General features: G+C 49.2%; 1 long non-coding RNA gene across 2 annotated transcripts in view; it reads left to right on the top strand.

Moving 5' to 3' along the window:
- Positions 1-753: 753 nt before the first annotated feature.
- The window catches only part of LOC116073795, a 153,377-nt gene continuing 136,705 nt past the window's right edge, over positions 754-17,425 (top strand). Inside the window, exon 1 of one of the 2 annotated variants that reach the window (XR_004111910.1) lies at positions 754-912. This is a non-coding gene — a long non-coding RNA (uncharacterized LOC116073795). Of the gene's footprint in view, positions 922-17,425 lie in introns of both variants that reach the window. The other variant, XR_004111907.1, reaches the window with a different exon arrangement.

Raw genomic sequence — 17,425 nt, 5'->3', positions numbered from 1 at the left:
GGACCTAGAAGTTGCTTCAGAAATCTCAGATCACTGAGATCTATAGACTGATGGATGCCTGCACACAGAGCCTTCAACAGGAAGTTTGGGTGTGTGGTCATTTTCCTAATTCTACTCATCCAGGGATTCCCCTTGTCATCTGAGGTTGCAGAGAGCATGCTCAGTGCCTGGTAGTTCAGGAGTCTGTGTAGGGAGTATCAGCAGGTGTTTGACCTTGCTAGAGAATAGCCTAAGACAAGGATCCACGAGGTAGGACCATATGGATTAGCAAGTCATATTCTGCTACCCCCGAATGATCTAGGCTCATCATGCAGCTGAGAGGCAATCACCAGGTGACACATCCTGACCCACGCTCCTCCCAACTCTGGCCCTTCCTCCCATGTATCCTCTGGAGAATGAAGGGGAACCTTCAGGAAGCCCAGTGCCCGGCCGAGATTGAATATCTAGGTGGGACCCTCAAAAGGCCACCCGGAGTCAATACGGAGCTCCCAGGCATGGTCTTTGCTAGGGTACTTCAATTGCACTCATCCTCAGATTTCCGGTCTGTGTCTCCGCGGGAAGTTCAGGTCCATGCTCCTGGTAACCAAGCCTTCTCAGCGAGGCTCAACTGAGGCCGACTCCAGCTTCTTCCTTTCACTTCACCTTTAATCTTACTGGACTTGAAACTGAGCGCCATCCCGACTACCATCTTTTGGCCGCGCCAGCCGCCGAGAGTCTTGTCTTCTTCTCCGCTCCCCCTCCCCCCCACCTCCATCCCCGACCCCCGGCGCGGGGCACGCTGGGACTCGCAGTCCTCCGCCTGGCGTGCAGAAGGCCACGCATCATTGGCCAGTTTCTTTGTCACGTGATGTTTGGATGACCGGCTCGCTGCTACACGCCCCACCTCTGCGAATGTTGGAGCACGCCCCAGAGGTGAGGCAGGTGAGGCAGGTGAGGTGGCGGGAACGGGCGTGGGCAGGGCTACAGCCTTGGGAGAAGGTGGAGCGGCTCTGGCAGGCGTGCGGGGTGGAGCCTGGAGGCCCCCCGAGTGGGCGGGGCCGGGCGCAAGACCGCTGTCCCTGGCTTGGAACCCTAGTGCGGAGCATGGGATAGGGACTTACATCACCGATGCAGTACTAGGGTGCTTAGTTTGGACACTGCCTGGGCAAGGGCGGTCCTAGCGGACAGAGCGGCTCCGGGTCTGGCTAGCGTGCTTGCTACTCACCTTTGAGGAGTGCACTGTAACTGGAGAGTCCGTGAACTACTTGTTAGCTACAAGAGGTGTGTCCCTGAGGCTCTCAGGAAGAATCAGCCCTTGAGCCTTTGTTGGAGATCTCGATCTCATGTCCCTCCTCCTTATTCCGTTCTTCAAGTTGTAGACACGTTGCCTCACCGGGATCCCTTTTGAGGTTTCCAGGTGGTCTGGATCTGCGGTATCCCCGCGGAATCCCCAACCCAGGGCAACCTGTTGTTGGTAGACTCCTGTCTCACCTTTCTCTCCACCGGGAAGCTTTGTCTCAGATGTCCAGGGTGGCAATCACTAGTCACGCGTAACTAAATCAACCTCGAAATCACTTCTGCAGGTTGGACAGCACAGGTAGGGAATTGAAGTCTTCCCAGGAAGTTCCCTGGGCCAGGGTGCAGATCCTCTACCGCTCATCAAGCCGTGCACCTTTCCACTCGCATCATAGCACCCCTTCCTTCCATCCCTGCGTGGTGGTGTCTGCTTGCCTTTCTCTTAGGCCCTGGACTGAAGCCACTGGTGTAGTCATTTTCTGACCTTTCTTTTCTTCCTGGTACCTGATATTTGCACACTGTCGTTGCTTGCTCTCTGTGTTGTCTTGTTTGTCTGTGAGGTGGGGATTGGATTTGCTGCATGGCATGTACTCACAGGCTGGAGGTGCAGGTAAAAATCTGTCAGTGGTAAAGGTAACATTGTACTATTTTCCAGTGACACAGCATCATCCACTGTAAGCTTGTGGTCGGAATGTCACGCAGCAGGCATTGGAACCCAGGATACTGGAAATCAAAAGCAAGTTGTGACTGTGGATGCTTGGGGGTAGGCCCATAAAAGGCCAGGAGGATTCCTACAGGAGGTTGGGTTTTAGCTGGGTCACTTGTGTCGCTGACTGATGGTGGCTGGCATTCACATCCTCTGATTTTGTCCATTTAAGTTTCCTTAGGTATTTCCCTGTATGGCCATATGCAGATGCTGGGATAACAGTCTAGGCCCCAGGGCTGTGTCTGGGGGCTCGTGTTCGGGCAGATGTCATTATATCCCTCTGGTCCATAGCCCCCTATTTGTAGGTTGAAGTTCTGCATGTGGCTTGAATCTAGGGCTCTAGTCAATATTCTTGGTTCTCGCTTCATGCTCACAGGTCCTTGTTTCTTGCATACCCTGTGTCTTTCATTAACCCCCTTGTACGTACAGGCCAAATCTGTTCCTTTGAATGCCTTTCATTCCCCCATGCTCTTATGAATCCGTGGTGTAGGTGCCCCTGCCTGCTTGTCTCTCAGCATCCAGCCAAGTGGGCAACATCAAGTCTGGATAGGCTGTAGAAGAAGATGTGGTAGGGGAAATATGGATGCTGAAGCATCCAATTTGGGAAGTGTTCTATGACTGTAGGAGTAGTCAGCCATTCACAGATGTATGATGGGAGTCCTGAAGGGGGACCTTCCATGATGTGGGATTTGAGTTGGGTCAGATGGTAGGGTTCAGTCTGCTTGTTGGAGAGGTGGGAGCATTCTGCAGGAGTAACACTGATCGTGCCAGCCACGCCCCCTCTCCAGGGTGGGACCAAGTTCTGCTGAGGGTACTCAGTAACACTGGGGAAAGGACCTGTTGTGATTTCATCCCAAAGGTGGGGATCTGGGGGCCAGGAAGAGGAACTGGGTTAGTCCCCTACTGTGAAGTTCTAAGGTGGTTTTCATGGGAGGTGATTGGACATGTTGTCATTCTGCAGTGTTGGGGAAGAGTGTGTTGCTGTGTAAAGCGCGCCTTCTGTTGCTTCTCTTTTCCAGGGCACCTGTGATGTGTAGGTTTGCGGCTAGGGGATGTATTTTGATCTTAGGAATGGGATTTTACCTGTGGTTCAGTCCTGCTCTAGGTCATTATGCTCCTTAAGTTCTGACTTATCAATAACAGTAAGCTTCTTAGTATGAAGGCAGACATCAGATTCGTCTGTGTGTGGTCATGCTTGGCTCCAGTGTGGTTGCTGCATCTGTGAATGAGGTCCTGGGTGACAGAAAGACTGAATATCAGAAGGGAGGGAGGTGCTGTCACTGCTGTCGCTCCAGGACATGCTTGCTGTTAGCTCTGATGGGTTTATGCTCTGTACATGGAATATTCTGGTCTTGCCTCCTTCAGTGTGCCAAGGCAGGTGGGGAGGAGACCGATTTTAATTCTTAGGAGAGAAACATGCATCCAGACTGGCGTTGCTGGCAGCCTCCCTGCCTGCCACCCCGCTCACAGCCAGCTGTAGTCTCAGGACAGGGAAGTCTATGGGTTCCTGACCAAGTTTGCTGAGGAACTAGAGGCTGTGACAAAGGCGACCCTGAACTTGAACGTCTCTGTACTTTCTGTTAGCACTGCACTGAACTCTCTTCTGCAGAGTTGTCTTGGCCAGGTCCTCTAGCACAGTAGGTGGCACCTGTCAACAAACCACATGTCTTGGAGTTTTCCAAAGATTTTCATGTCTAGAGCACCTCACCTGGGTGGTTGAGGCCATCGTTCAAGGTGTCCTGTCAGATATCTAGGGCTATCCTCGGCAGTCTCTCACTTCAGGCTGCCTTATTTTGTTCTGGCTGTCAGATTTTTCCCATCAGCCCTGAGGTTTTCTGAGTTGAGGGAGATATGCTTTGCTTGGCTTCATATCCAGAGCACACAGCAGGGGCAGGGAGATGGGTTAGGATGTCCGTCAGTTTGGTGACTGTTGCAGGCAGGCAGGTAGTTTGCTGGGGTGGATGGCCCACCTAGACAGGGGCCCAACAAGGCCTTTATGGACGCTCTAGTCACGGCCCTTGACTCAAAACAATAGTGTTCTGTGGGGCTATGCGGTAGTCAGGCTTTGTAGGAGGCTCTCAGGACATGGTGTCCAAGAGAAAGAGGCTGCCTGCAGGCTGCGTTCCTCATAGAGGACATGGGGAGTGACCCTGGAAGCTTGGGCAGGAAGGGAGGCCTGGACTTGGCAGAAACTGTTGGTGCTTTTCAAGAAAGGTCTGTTGAATCTTGTTGAGATTGGCTGGAGGGGTCTCATGGCTGGAGCTGAAAGGTCTGGATTGGTCTGCTCCAGGGCTCCATGCTGTGTGGCTGGACTCCCTGTGGTGCAGTGGCACTGTGTACCCTTTAGTGGATCTGGGGCAGCTAGGTCCTTCCTGGACTCATGGCAGGGGTTGCTCATTATCTTGGCAACCCTGGGCTCTTCTTGGACTCCTGGAAACAGTGGTCCTTCCTGACTGGAAATGAGCAAGCAGGGCCAAGTGGTCACGCTGGCCCTGAGAGACCCTGGCCAAATGCTCTGGCCCAATAAACCTTTATGATTTTCTTCCACTGGATCGATGGGAGATTGTCTTGTTTTCTGACTCTGATTTCCCCCAAGACAGGGATGGATCCCAGGCCTGACTTATTCCACATTCTGGTATAAGCCCAACATTTCAGCTTCTTAGCTATGGGATCTTAACCGCGTCACTTTCTAGAGCTCCCAAGCCCTGCCCTCTCGTACTGTTCATATGATCACAGCTTCCAGGGGTTCGGCATGCCCATCCAGAGATGAAGAGGGTCCAGCCTTTTTGCATAGCACTCGAGAGTCAGAAGACAGTTCTGAAGCATGAAGAAGGAGCTGTGGCAGCAGAGGAATACAATCCTCAGACAGTGGGGCAGCCATCTTCTGAACTGCTTCACTTTCCATTTTCCGCTCCAGACAACCTCCTCTGTCTTCTGACCAGGCACTAAGGGCGTGGCCTGCTTTTAAGTGAATTACATCATCCCTGTGGTCATTAAGTGGTCGTCATCACTGTCTTTTCCCCCTTCAGAGTCTGTTGTCTTCTGTCTGTTAACCAGTGGGGCATCTGCCTGGATCTGCTAGCTTCCTTAAACATTGCAGGTCTGCATACTTCCTGGGTTTGAGTAAGTTATCACACTCTCATGGGGTTGTGATGACTGGCACTTCCTGAACCCCAGCATTCTGACTCTGGAGACAAGCCTGCTAATTGCTCTACCTCTCTGCCTGCCTAGCATCCTCTTGCTTTTTTGGGAAATCCAAAGAGGAGGAAGCGTGACATCCTGGAAAGCTGGAAGAGGCCCATGAACTAGAGATGGTGTTGACAGTGGCAGTGGTTTGTACAGTGACTTTGTCCTGGCCTTTTGTCCTATATAAGGAGGACACTCTCAGGGTGAATGTGGTACAAGTTTGAGGTCCATAGGAAGTATGCTTTTTGTTTTTCTGATGGAGAGAGGAGGTTGGGGCAGAACTCAGGATTCTTGTTCCTATGAATGAACTTACTGGCTTGGCGGCTGGTCCTGGGGGAGGTGTCATCACAGGGACATGCATCACCAGAGGATGTGGGGCAGATGTCATCCTTAGGCAATATGGCCTGTCTGTGTGTACCTATGTGTTTATCCTGTACCTGTGCAAGATCCTGGGTAGAGTGACGGATGCAGGTAAGCCTGTACCAGTGGAATGTGGGGCACGGACAGGATATAGTATGAAGGTATTCCAGGAGAGCTAGAGCCTTCAGGTCTGTGCTGAGGGACTCATGATTATCAAGGACTGCTGGAAATCTGTTCTGGAAAAGGCTGGAGAGCAGACGGGGCCTTGACTACACACTACCTTATCACCCGTTCTCGCCAATACTTTGAACAAGGATACATTTTTACGTTGGAAGCCCAGAGTTTGTCTTCCAACATTGACAAGCACACATCCCAACAGCCTCTTCCTGGCTTGGCCATCCACTCAGCATACACTTTTAGAGACACCAGATAATGAGGAGTTGGGTTCATTTCTGAGTCTAGCCTTCTTTCCTGGGCTGCCACCCCAACAGCCAGGGTGCTAATGAGCATAGCACCTGGGATTGAGGTGAGGTGGGGGCTGCAGAGGATGGCAATTCTGTTTTTCCTGGTCTAGGGTCTAGACTGGCTCCAACTGTGAGTCTCTTCTGGCTGGTCTGTGGCCTCCTGGCTGCCTTCCTGGTGCTGACTCATCGGGCCACAGTGTGACTCTGGCCTGTTGTTTGTAGCTAGGAGTCATCATAGGTACCCTGTCCTTGCCATAGAATGACTGGCTTTCACTTGGCATTTAGCTATTTTCTTTAATGTCCCTCCAGCCTTGGAGACCCAGGGCCTACTTCTGATGGCTGTCTTAACCTGTTCCTGGCTGTTTATCTTAACCCATTCCCTGGTGTCTATCCTTAGGCTACCCCTTCAGTTGCAGTGTCTTTATATGGAGACTCCTCCCGACCTTAAGTATGGCACAATGCCGTTGTGAGCAAACCCCTCAACTTGTTTCTTTCTGCCACTTGACTCTCTCTCTCTCTCTCTCTCTCTCTCTCTCTCTCTCTCTCTCTCTGTGTGTGTGTGTGTGTGTGTGTGTGTGTGTGTGTGTGTAGAGATATAGATATCACCAAGGTGCCAATAAGATGTCAGTCTGGTTTGTCTCATTGGTTGCTGCTTCTGTTTGTTTGTTGTTTGGTTGTTTGTTTTTGTGGTGTTCTGTGTTGTCCTCCTCTAAGACTTTACGGAGTGTGTGTCTCTCCATGGTCCCAGCATGATACAGTGCATGGTTAGGTACCCAGTGGCACTTGCTGTGACACGAGCTGACCACTGGGAAGAGCATGCATCTTTGCAGTTTAGCTTCTGATGGCCCTAGGGCACCTACCCCGCCATATGGCACGAGTAGTGATGGCCAGTGACAGCAGACACTCCCAAAACAGGCCTTCACTCTTACCTTACCGAAGGGAGGCTGGCCTTGCCATACTTTTGGGGTGAGGAAGTTCATCTTCAGGTTCCTCCTGCTGTCTGTGGACCTCGACATTGCCAGGGTGTGTACACAGTCGGGACGTCATGAGCACTGGGCAGGAGACAGACAGGCCATACTGGTAGGTGGGCTGTGGCAGTGTTGTAGGGACTGGGAGGAGAATGCCATAGTTCAAGATGGTCACCCGGGAAGTGACATGTTCCTCTTAGACTTTAGAGCAGATGAAGGATAGAGCTGGGAGAGAATTCAGTTAGGTGTAACCATTATGTCTGCTGTCTGTTTTTCCACAGAGTTAGAGCTCTGGGTAAAGAGCTGCTTTTGGGCAGAAAGTGGGTTTGAGTTGTTCCCTGAAAGCTTCGAGGATTTGAGTACCCCCACTGTCAGCACCAACCCCCCTTCTAATACTGAGACAACTCTAATTGATCTGTTCATTTCCTCACCTTTTAGGATGAGCCATTGTGGAGCTCAGAATATGTCTGTAACTGACTCTACCCCATCTTTCTGATGTGGTATCTGAGGCCACAGATGCTTATCCCAGTGGCCTTTCTGTGGTGGGTTTCAGCCCAGTCCTGTCTCCTTGGGTCTGACAGGACTTCTGTGCCTCTGTTCCTTGCCTGTGCCATCATTATACTACCTGCGCATGTGGGTGTTCAGTGAGTACAGGGTAGTTGGCATATGGGCCCACAAAAGCCAGAGGGGCTCTGTTTGCAGAGAGTGAAGTCAGGAGCCAGATGGTGGTCAAGCTATAGTTGATGGGTGGGGCATGAGAAAACATAAGAACTTGAAGTCAAAAGTCTATGTTTGTGACCAACAGCCACAGGGCTCTACCCACTGGAGGCCAGGTAGAACACAAGCCATACTTCTCCTGAGGAAGGGGAGCTGAAGGTCTTGGATGAAGGGTATTAGTAATATCCATGCCAGCCATCTAGCTAAGCAGCGTTGTGTTTCAGACATGCTCCTTCCTCCTGAATCAAGACCATAAGGTAGGTGAACTATCACAGGATAAAACCTATACTTGTTCAGACAAGGTCTCCAATGGGAGAAGGTGAGAACGTTCAGGAGGAAGGAGCATGTCCCCAATTATTAGGAGTCTTTGCTAGGGTTACCCTCATAGAGTCCATGGAGTTCCCGCGCTTTAGGTTTCAACCCGCCCCAGTAACGCCCCCTCTCCATTTCCAGTCATTTCTCTCAGTATTTTCTCCCTCTCTCCCCCAACCTGATTCCTCCTATTCCCAATTCAGTCTCAACCACCCCAGTTCACCTGCAAAATCTATTCTATTTCCTCTTCCTGGGGAGATCCTAGTATCCCCCCTTAAGCCCTCCTTGTTACTTATCCTCTTTGGGTGTATGGACTGTAGGATGATTGTCTTTTACTTTACAGCTAATATCCACTTATGAGTGAGTACATACCATGTTAGTCTTTCTGCGTGTGGGTTACCTCACTCAGGATGATTTTTTTTTCTTTTCTGGTCCCATTCATTTGCCTGCAAATTTCATGATGTCATTGTTTTTTAACAGCTGAGTAATACTCCACTGTGTAAATGTGTCACGTTTCTTTATCCATTCTTTGGTTGAAGAACATCTAGGTTGTTTCCAGTTTCCGGCTATTATGAGTAAAGCTGTTATGAACATAGCTGAGCAAGCATCCTTGTGGTATGATGCAACATCCTTTGGGTATATGCTCAGGAATGATATATCACTTGATGTAAAAGTATTCCAAACTTTCACTTTCATGAGGTCCCATGTTGATCTTAGTGCCTGTGCTATTGGTGTTCTGTTCAGGTAGTTGTCTCCTGTGCCAATGCATTCAGATCTATTCCCCACTTCCTCTTCTATCAGGTTCAGTGTATCTGGTTTTATGCTGAGGTCTTTGATCCACTTGGACTTGAATATTCAGGGTGATAGACATGGGGCTATCTGCATTCTTCTACTGACATCCAGTTAGACCAACACCATTTGTTGAAGATGCTTTTTTTTTCCATTGTGTAGTTTTTGGATTCTTTGTCAAAAATCAGGTGTCCAATGTAAACTTTGTATTATAGGCTAGTTGTGAGTTCATGTCCAGTTATAAGAAGTAAGAGAGAGAACATGGGTACCTGTTTCCCTGTGCCCCCAGGAATAGCTTCTTGTAGGACCAATAGCATGCCAGAAGACTAACTGGTATCACCAGGATCCTCTGCCACAGAGAGGTGGTATCCTTTAGCAATATCCCCTTGGCTTCTGCTGTTCTCTTCGTGTATGCCCAGGAGGCACTGTCTGCTCCCTGCATCTGCTGAGTCATCTTAAGGGTTCTGTGACACAGCATCATGGAGTCTGTTGCCTCTGTGGAATGGCTTTTCTGCTTCGTAATAGTTCCCATAGAGTTCCAGAAGCCACTGTGACTGTAGAGACCTGTTTCACAGTATGGGCAATCTACATCTGAGCAATTCTGATGCCATCTGATTTTAGGCTTTGCCATGTGTGAGGAAGGCTGCAGGGGACAGTTGAGAGTCTACCACCTGCGGAGGTGACTTTCTGGCACATTTCTCTGGATCCTCATGAAGATCATCGGGCTAAGACTTAGATCTTCATGTTTCTTTTGTTTATAAGACCCCTCATGACAGATGCTGTTACCTTGCAGCCTGCTCTGCCTTGGGATGTGATTGCTGCTGTGAGGAGGTAGAGGGGACTCTGCAGTCAGTACTGTTTCCTCTCTGACAGCTTCTGAGTGCTCTGGGATATTGCCTTACCACGCTGTGCCATCAGGGCTCCGAGGTTGGCCGTATGGGTGCTTAGTAGTTCCTGTGAAGAATAGTATCCTTGTCCTAGCCCTGCTTGTTAATATCTCAGAGCAGCATAGGAAGATAGGCAGGGGTTGGATCCCAGGTGTGTAGCTTTGAAGCTGTGACACACACGGTCAGATCACCTTCCAAGGGAGATGTGGGGTCAGTGGCAGGGGTCTTGTGTCTCAGGGCGCACTTCTGCATTTCCCTACAGGAGCAAGCTTGGAAGGCTTTTAGATAACCCGTGTCTCCTTTTCTGCCATACTTTGGTGACCTGTTCACCTGCGAGCACCTGTGGCACGCGTGTCTACGAGCCTGTGAGTCGTCCTAGCTTTTGTGCTTTCCTGCTGTGCCTCTTGTTTTGTCTTGTTTAGTTATTCGAGTTGGGTCTATCTACTGGTGTTACTGTGAGGGCTTGTGCTTTTGCATCATGGTCAGGAAGGATTTCCTCCAGTTTAAAGTGGAAGCCCCCTCCCTCCCCTGTGCAGTCTCTACCCTACCTCTACTGTTTTCCTCTCATCTTCTGGTGTATGGCTCTGCTGTGGCTTGCCTATTGTTTCCTCCGCTGCTTGGTGATTTTGCCTCCTGCTGGCTTTGGTTTCCAGAGGGCTGCACTGTGTTCGTCTTTGGATCGGATGCAGTACTCGGAAGCCAGTCTTGCTCCAGTGTGATTACCAAGGCTTCATGCTGCACTTCCTGTCACAAGGAATTATTGCTGTTGCTTGTTGTTAGGATTTTATGTTTTTCTGTGCCCATTTTAGATTGCTTTTACACATGAGCTTTGCATTTACATTTTAAAACCCAATCCTTCCACTATATATGTCTATAATATACACACAAAGCAAACCCCAAACCTGGTTTGCTTTGGCTTGAAGTTCGACCACATTTATAAACAAATTGTAATTATATATATTCAATTTAATCAGTATTGAATTATAAAATTAAAAACAATTTAATAATTAATTATAATTTTATATGTGATTATAAATATAATTAGTAAATATGTAATTAGCTTGTAAGGATGTTGGAAAGCAACACTCTTACGATACTGAGTCTTCTATGTTCACAACATGGCACATCTTTCTGGTTGTTGAATCTTACCTAGTATTTGTAACTTTTAGGGAATAGTACTAATTTTTTTAAGGCTCATAATGTAGGGTGGTTTTGAACTTACGATCCTCTTGCACTCAAGAGGCAGGGAATACTGTCATGCCACCATGCGCGTTTACATTTTCTTTATTTCAGGTACGGATAGTAGTGCCTTGCCCACACTGGGCAAACCCTACACCACTGAGTTGTACCTTGTTCCTTAACTATCTTAACGGACCAGTTGTGGATCTTGGTGATGTGCATTATGTGTTGGGGATTGGATGGACGGAGATGAACAGTAGATGTACCTTACAGACTGACATGCCACTATGGAGAGAACATTTCAAGCCTGTCTCTTACTGATGACATAAGAGCTGTAGTCACATAGATGTCTTGAGCCCCTTGCATCCTCCGAGTCTTCTGACAATGTCACTTGCTCTCCACTCCCAGATCATTGTCCCATAGTTCCATTCTGCTTCTATGACTTCTTGAATTCCATATGGGGTGGAGTCACGCCATGTTTGCCATCCTGTGTGTGCCTGGCTCATTGCACTTAACGCAGTGCCTTCGGCGGTCATCCCATTGTCCCATGTGGCAAGAATTCCTCTTTTTTTTTGAAAGCTGTGTAGTGTTGTTATGTTACTTTTTTACTTGTTCGTCTCTTCGATGGACACAGCTTGATTCTGTTTCTTGGATGCTGGGTGGGTTAGTGCTGCTCTAAACACAGGGCACAGATGCCTCTAACACTCTTTTGCTCAGCCCTGGGGATTGCTGGGTCTTATGGTGCCCTTTGTTTAATTGTGGGAGAATCACTATACCATTTTCTAAAATGTCTATACAAGATTGCTGCATCCTCATTTGTACAAGGTTCCTTTCTGTTTAGACCCTGGCTGGCCCTGGCCATCTGTCATCATCTGGGTAGTCGCTGATCCAGCAAGCATGGGGATAGCTCACTGGGTCTTGCATTCCTATTTTCCTGGTGGCAGTGGTGTTGGGTGTTTTCATGGGTTCACTGTTTTCATTTGGTTTGAGAAATGTCTCTCCATGTCCTTTGCCCATCTTACCATAGATTTTTGACGTTCTTGCTGTTAGTCGTTGATTTTTCTATGCTTTTTGTTTTGAAACTTCTGTGATATATTCTAACTACTCTTCTCATTGTTTCCTTTACCATGCAGGACATTTTAATGAGATATGATCTCATTTTCATGTTCTTCCTCCACGTTTTATGGTTTCACGCCAACTCTTTCAGCCTTGACTACGTTTGAGTTGATTCTTGGCCATGACACAGGGCTCGGTCTCTTTTGAATGTGTGGCATCCACAGCAGTGCTTTTGGAGAGTCTATCCCTTCCCATCAGGGATCTTGGCAGTCTGTGTAAAGTCATGTGACTGAAAGCACATTGGTTTAGTTCTGGGCTGTCTTGGGTGCAGTAGTCTCTGACTTTGAATCATGTTTCCCTTAGTCTCAAGGTCCTGTTCTTTTACTGTTGCTGCGAAGACTCTGTGTTGCATTTCCTCATGTATTAATTAGTGTGATTTTTTTGGTTTCTAGATACTGGCCTTGTCTCCCGTTACTTAGCTGTTTTCCTGGGTTTTCTAGGAATGGAGTCCTATCAGCAGCACAGAGTAGTGGTTAACCCCCCTCCCCAACTTTAGCTCATATGGACAGAGACCTTTAGGAGGGACCTTTAACACAGTATTGGTATCCTTTGATGATGGCACTGATGGTACCCCACTCTCTTAATGATGGTTTCCATTGCTGTGAAGAGACACCTGACCAAGGCAACTTTTATAAAGGACAGCATTTAGTTGGGGCTGACTTACAGGTTCAGAGGTTCAGTCCATTATCATCATGGTGGGAAGCATGGCAGCATCCAGGCGGGCATAGTGCTAGAGAGGCTGAGAGTTCTACATCTTCTGAAGGTAAACAGGAGAAGACTGTCTTCCAAGCAGCGAAGAGGAGGGTCTGAAAGCCTACCCCCACAGTGACACACTTCCTCCAACAAGGCCACACCTCCTACTAATACCACTCCCTGGGGCAAGCATATACAAACCACCACACCTACTAAGCAAAATGTGTCTTTGGATTGAAGTAGGGATGTTCTTTTTTTTTTTTTTTTTTTTTTTTCTGGGTCAGGGTCTCAAGTAGCTCAGACTGGTGTCGAACTTGCTATGTAACCAAGGATGATCTTGAAGTCCTGCCTCTGATCCTAATTCCTAAAGGTTGAACAACCCCCCAGACTATGCCACCAGCTGGAGACAAAGAGTTTCAAAAGCATGAACAATGGTGGACATTTCACATTTATATCATAATGCCCAGCTTATCATATTCCCCTTTTCTAAGTGTTTGAAAGCATTCTGTATTTAGCCTGATACTTGTTATAAGGCATTCCCCTAGGCATGGATTCTCTGAACAGCCCCCTCGCTCTGAAGTTTGAACGTTTGGTCCTTTTGGTCCACGGACATGGAGCTTTCTGAATTGAGTGCAGGGTTTGGTTTCCAGCTTGTGCCATTGTTCTGGATTTAATAGCGGGCAGCCGAGCCTGTTGGTTATTCTCTTTGCACATTTGGTTCTCAGGAGGTTCCCTTGTGGCCCATTGTGGTGTCTGTTTCCTTGCGGTCCTGCCAGGGCTTAAAAGGAAGGTGGCATTTGATTCTGTCTTGCACAGGCTGCATGTGCATAGCCACCAGGTTCCCTCCTTTACCTGTAAGCTGTGTATGCCCCTCTACCTCTGCTCCTGGAGAGGAGGCTTCATCTGCATCATCTGTCTTGCTTTCTGCTCTCCGAGAAAGATGCCTGCAGTGCTACTGGGGAAACTGTTGTTCAAGGTCCCGCAGAACCTCACAGTGCCCTCTGTCTGTGTGCACATCTGGCTGAAAGGCCATGACTACAGTTCCCCTGGGTAAAGTGTAGTGGGAATACTCTGACTAGCCCCTGCCAGCCATCCTCCAGTTTCAGGACTAGAGAAGGTCTGGCTCCGTTCCCAGAGCTTAAAGGAGCAGTGCAGCCCAGTGACCTAGCTGATTTGGTGTTTCAGGCTGCCGAGTTTGTGAGTTTGTGGTAATTGTGGTGTGCAGCTGCAGGAAGCCAGCACACCTTCTGTGGGCGATTATCACATTAGCCTGCTCTCTCTCTTTGCTCCCGGCACTCGGTTCTAGTCAGCGCTAGTACTTTGTCTGCCTTGCCTTTGTACTGTCACATCGCCTTATAGCTGCTAGTGAACTGTCGGCTTTACATACATCCTTTGACTCCTGGCCTTGATGATGTGCCAGGGAGCTAATGGGTCTTTCCCTCTCCCCTGCTCTGTGTTTTCCTGGTTTTTATTCATTGCTACTCCTTAGCAGGGCACCGCCTTATCTTCATCCTTCCCTGTCACTGTAACCCTGCCTTTGTGCTAGACTCAGCTCTCCGGGTAACCATTCCCAGAAGTTCCAGACTGCCCTTTCAGAGCGTTTCTTAAGTAGGGCTCACAGGAATGGGGGTCTTTAAGTGCTGCAGTTTCCTAGAGCCGCAGAGGGGCAGTGTGACTGGGCTGGAGCTCTCAGTTGCCACCCATCACGTAGGTGTCACTTGCTGCCTTCTGACTTTGGAGGTTGCTCTGGAGACGGCTGAGAAATCTGCCTGGCTCCCCCTTCCCCGTCAGCCCCTGTATACCTCACTTACTCCACTCCCCTCATATTTGTAATACTTTTAAAAATAGGATTCATTTTTGCGTTGAGTTTAAAACCAGTGTATTCTGTGTAGTCAGCCCTCCAGGGTACATCTTTGCGGACGTTTCCTCCTGCGTGGGGAGCTGCCTCTTCCCTGTTGGTAATGTGCTTTGATGCACACATGGTCTCCCTTTCGATAGAGTTCCATCTGTCTATTTTTTCTTTTGTTTTCTGTGCTTTTGATGTCATAGTTAAGAAATCATTGCCAAGTCCAATGTCATGAAGTTCCCCCAGCGTTGTCTTATAATTTTAGCATGTACATTTAGTTCTGTGACACATTTTGTGCTAATTTCTGCAGTGGTTTGAGGTGAGGGCCCAGTGGTGTTCTGTGTGTGGATGTGTGCTTTTCCCAACACCATCTGTCCACTCCTTGTGGGATGGTTTTGACACCCTTGCTGGTGATCACATGATTATCCACATGAGAGCTCACTTTTGGACTCTCCGTGTTAGTCTTCTGGTCTATGTGCCTGTCGTTAGGCCACCGCCACACTGTTTTGATGACCAGAGCTTTGGGAAAGTTTTAAAATCTGGAAGTCCAAAGTCTCGTTTCCCATCACTCTGTTCTCAAGATTATTTTGGGTTTCTGGATTTACGGTCCATCATGGAGTGAATTGGTTTTGTTCAGGGTCAGCTCTTCTTAAGACGCCCCAGTCTCTCTCCAGAGCACTGGGAACATGGCTGGCTGTTCTGCCAAGGCCCTTTCTAGGTGCTGCTCAGGCCTAGTGGCTTCTCGGGAGGCTTAGCTGCTACCTATGGAGCCAGTTCCTGTTGGGTTGGTGTTTCAGAGAGAGACAGTACAGGGCTGCAGAGTAGGGTGGTAGAGAGACCCTGTATTTCTACACGGGTCACCCCTACAATCCTGAGGCCCCCTCCTCCTGCACTGCAGCTTCCCACTGTGTCCTGCCATCTTCCTCCACCCCTGTCTCACCCCTGAGGCCCTGCAGCATCTTTATGTCCCTGTGGTCCTGCTGCCCCTGTCCACCACCACCCCCAACTTGAGGCCCTGCCCATTCCCCACAGGGATGGTCCCTTTCACAGAAAGACAGAACTTTGTCTTCTCCCTACTCTGGTAGAAGTTCTCATCTGACTTGGGGCCTGAAGATTTTGTTTCCGGTTTTCTATAAACATGAAGCGTACATTTGTAAACCTTTTCTTTGTTACTTCAGAGGCTTCCCCTTTGTCACTTTAGCCTAGTTTCTAGAGAGAAATGGGGGAAAGACATGCTAATGTGTAGTGGGACAGTTGCCATCAGTGTCTCTTTAATGACCTTTCAGAGATCCCATCGCAGAGGCTGGTCCCAGGAAGAGCTAAGCAAAGACTCAGCCACACTCTTGTCCCCTTCTGTGATGGTGGTGGGGAGGGGAGAAGCTGAGCTTGAGCCTGAGGTGGAGGTGACACCAGTTGGGCTGCAAGAGCAGCAAGGCCACTGTGGGCCTGGGTTCACTCCATTCCAGGCCTGATGCTGTCAGGACCTTGGATAGCGACTGGTTGGGGTAAGTGATGTCTTTGTTCAAAGGGTGGTGCCTACAGCTGGCTACTACTGGTCTGATCTATCTGACACCTCCTTTCTGAATGTCACTGGGTGAATGATGGAGGCAGAGAGCTGTCCTGATGTCTCATGCCCCATCCTGCCTTACTGTTTTGTATCTGCTGGTTGGAGCAAGCATTCAGGATGGGGAAAAGTATTGGGAGTTGCTAAGAGGAGATGGAGGTGACAGGCAGAAGAAGGAAGAGAGAGGTGGGGCCAGGCTGTGTGAGAAACAGCCTTTATATAAATACAGATGATGATGGGGCAGGCTGTCCAGTGTTGTTGCCTCATCTGGAGGGATCAGGACAGGCGTGCTGTTTGCCTTTTATGGGAGGGGACCATAGGCTCTGGGAAGTTAAGGGAGCACTGTGGGTTCTCGAGGGCAGAGATACATGTCTTGAGTTGGTGCTGGCACATGTGCTTTTGTAGCATGTTGTTGGTGATAAGTCTGCCTCTTGAACTACGTCTGTCCAAATGTTTGCACAGGGTGTGAGCTATCCTGTCTTCCCAGCAGTGTGCCCTTCAACCTAGGGGAGAACGGCATCTCCTCCAGTTGAGAGCCTCTGGAGTTCTCCAGATTGTCCACATTTTCATATCTTTTGTCCGGGCTCCTGGTGGAGCATAGCACCAGAGCTCTGGTACTGGTCAGCCTTTTCCCTCCTGCCTCCAGTGGCTTGGCCTTGTTATGAGCCTCCCATTGACTGCGGGGCTGGCCTCCTGTGCCACTGTCTCCCTGTCCTAGCATTTTACTTGTGAAGCTTCAGGAGCTGGTTGCCTGAGTCTGCTGAGAAGGTTCTGGCTTTGAGCCCATGTCTCTGTGGGCTGCAGCCACGGTCAGGGTTGGCCCAGCTCTCTCAATCCTGGCTCCTCAGCCTGGCAACCTGGTTGGGACCTCCTCTGAGCCTCATGCAGATGGCACCCTCTATCTCTCCGGAGTCCCACTCCAAACATCGAGAGTGGCTTTAGGCATTGCAAGTACACTGCCACCTTCTCATTTGGCCATATCTTATCAAGTTGAACTTGTTCCCAGCTTTGCTGACCTCATGGGGATCTGGATATGGCACAATCAGGCAGTTGTTCTGGCCTTGTGGGCTTCCAGCTCCATGGCTGTGGCTGCTCCCAGACTTAGCCAGAGCCTGACTAGTGCCAGTACAGCTTGGCAGAAAAGGGACCTGGGTCCAGATTCCATCTTGGCCTCTCATGAGCTAGACAGCCTAGGTCAGGCTTGGACCTCTGTGAGGCTGTTTGTAGGTTGGGATGTGGTGACGTAGATTCTCTATCCACTCAGGCCCGAGGTTCATATAGTGGTGTAGGCATTTAGCCCACTGGCTGAGTTGTCTCCTGGTAGGCTGGGCCACCTGCTTGAAGGAGGTTTTCCCTATGAGTA

This window comes from Mastomys coucha, unplaced genomic scaffold (assembly GCF_008632895.1).
Source record: "Mastomys coucha isolate ucsf_1 unplaced genomic scaffold, UCSF_Mcou_1 pScaffold11, whole genome shotgun sequence".
Lineage (NCBI taxonomy): Eukaryota > Metazoa > Chordata > Mammalia > Rodentia > Muridae > Mastomys > Mastomys coucha.
Note: the sequence above shows the minus strand (reverse complement) of the source record. Positions and strands in the feature narration are given on the sequence as shown.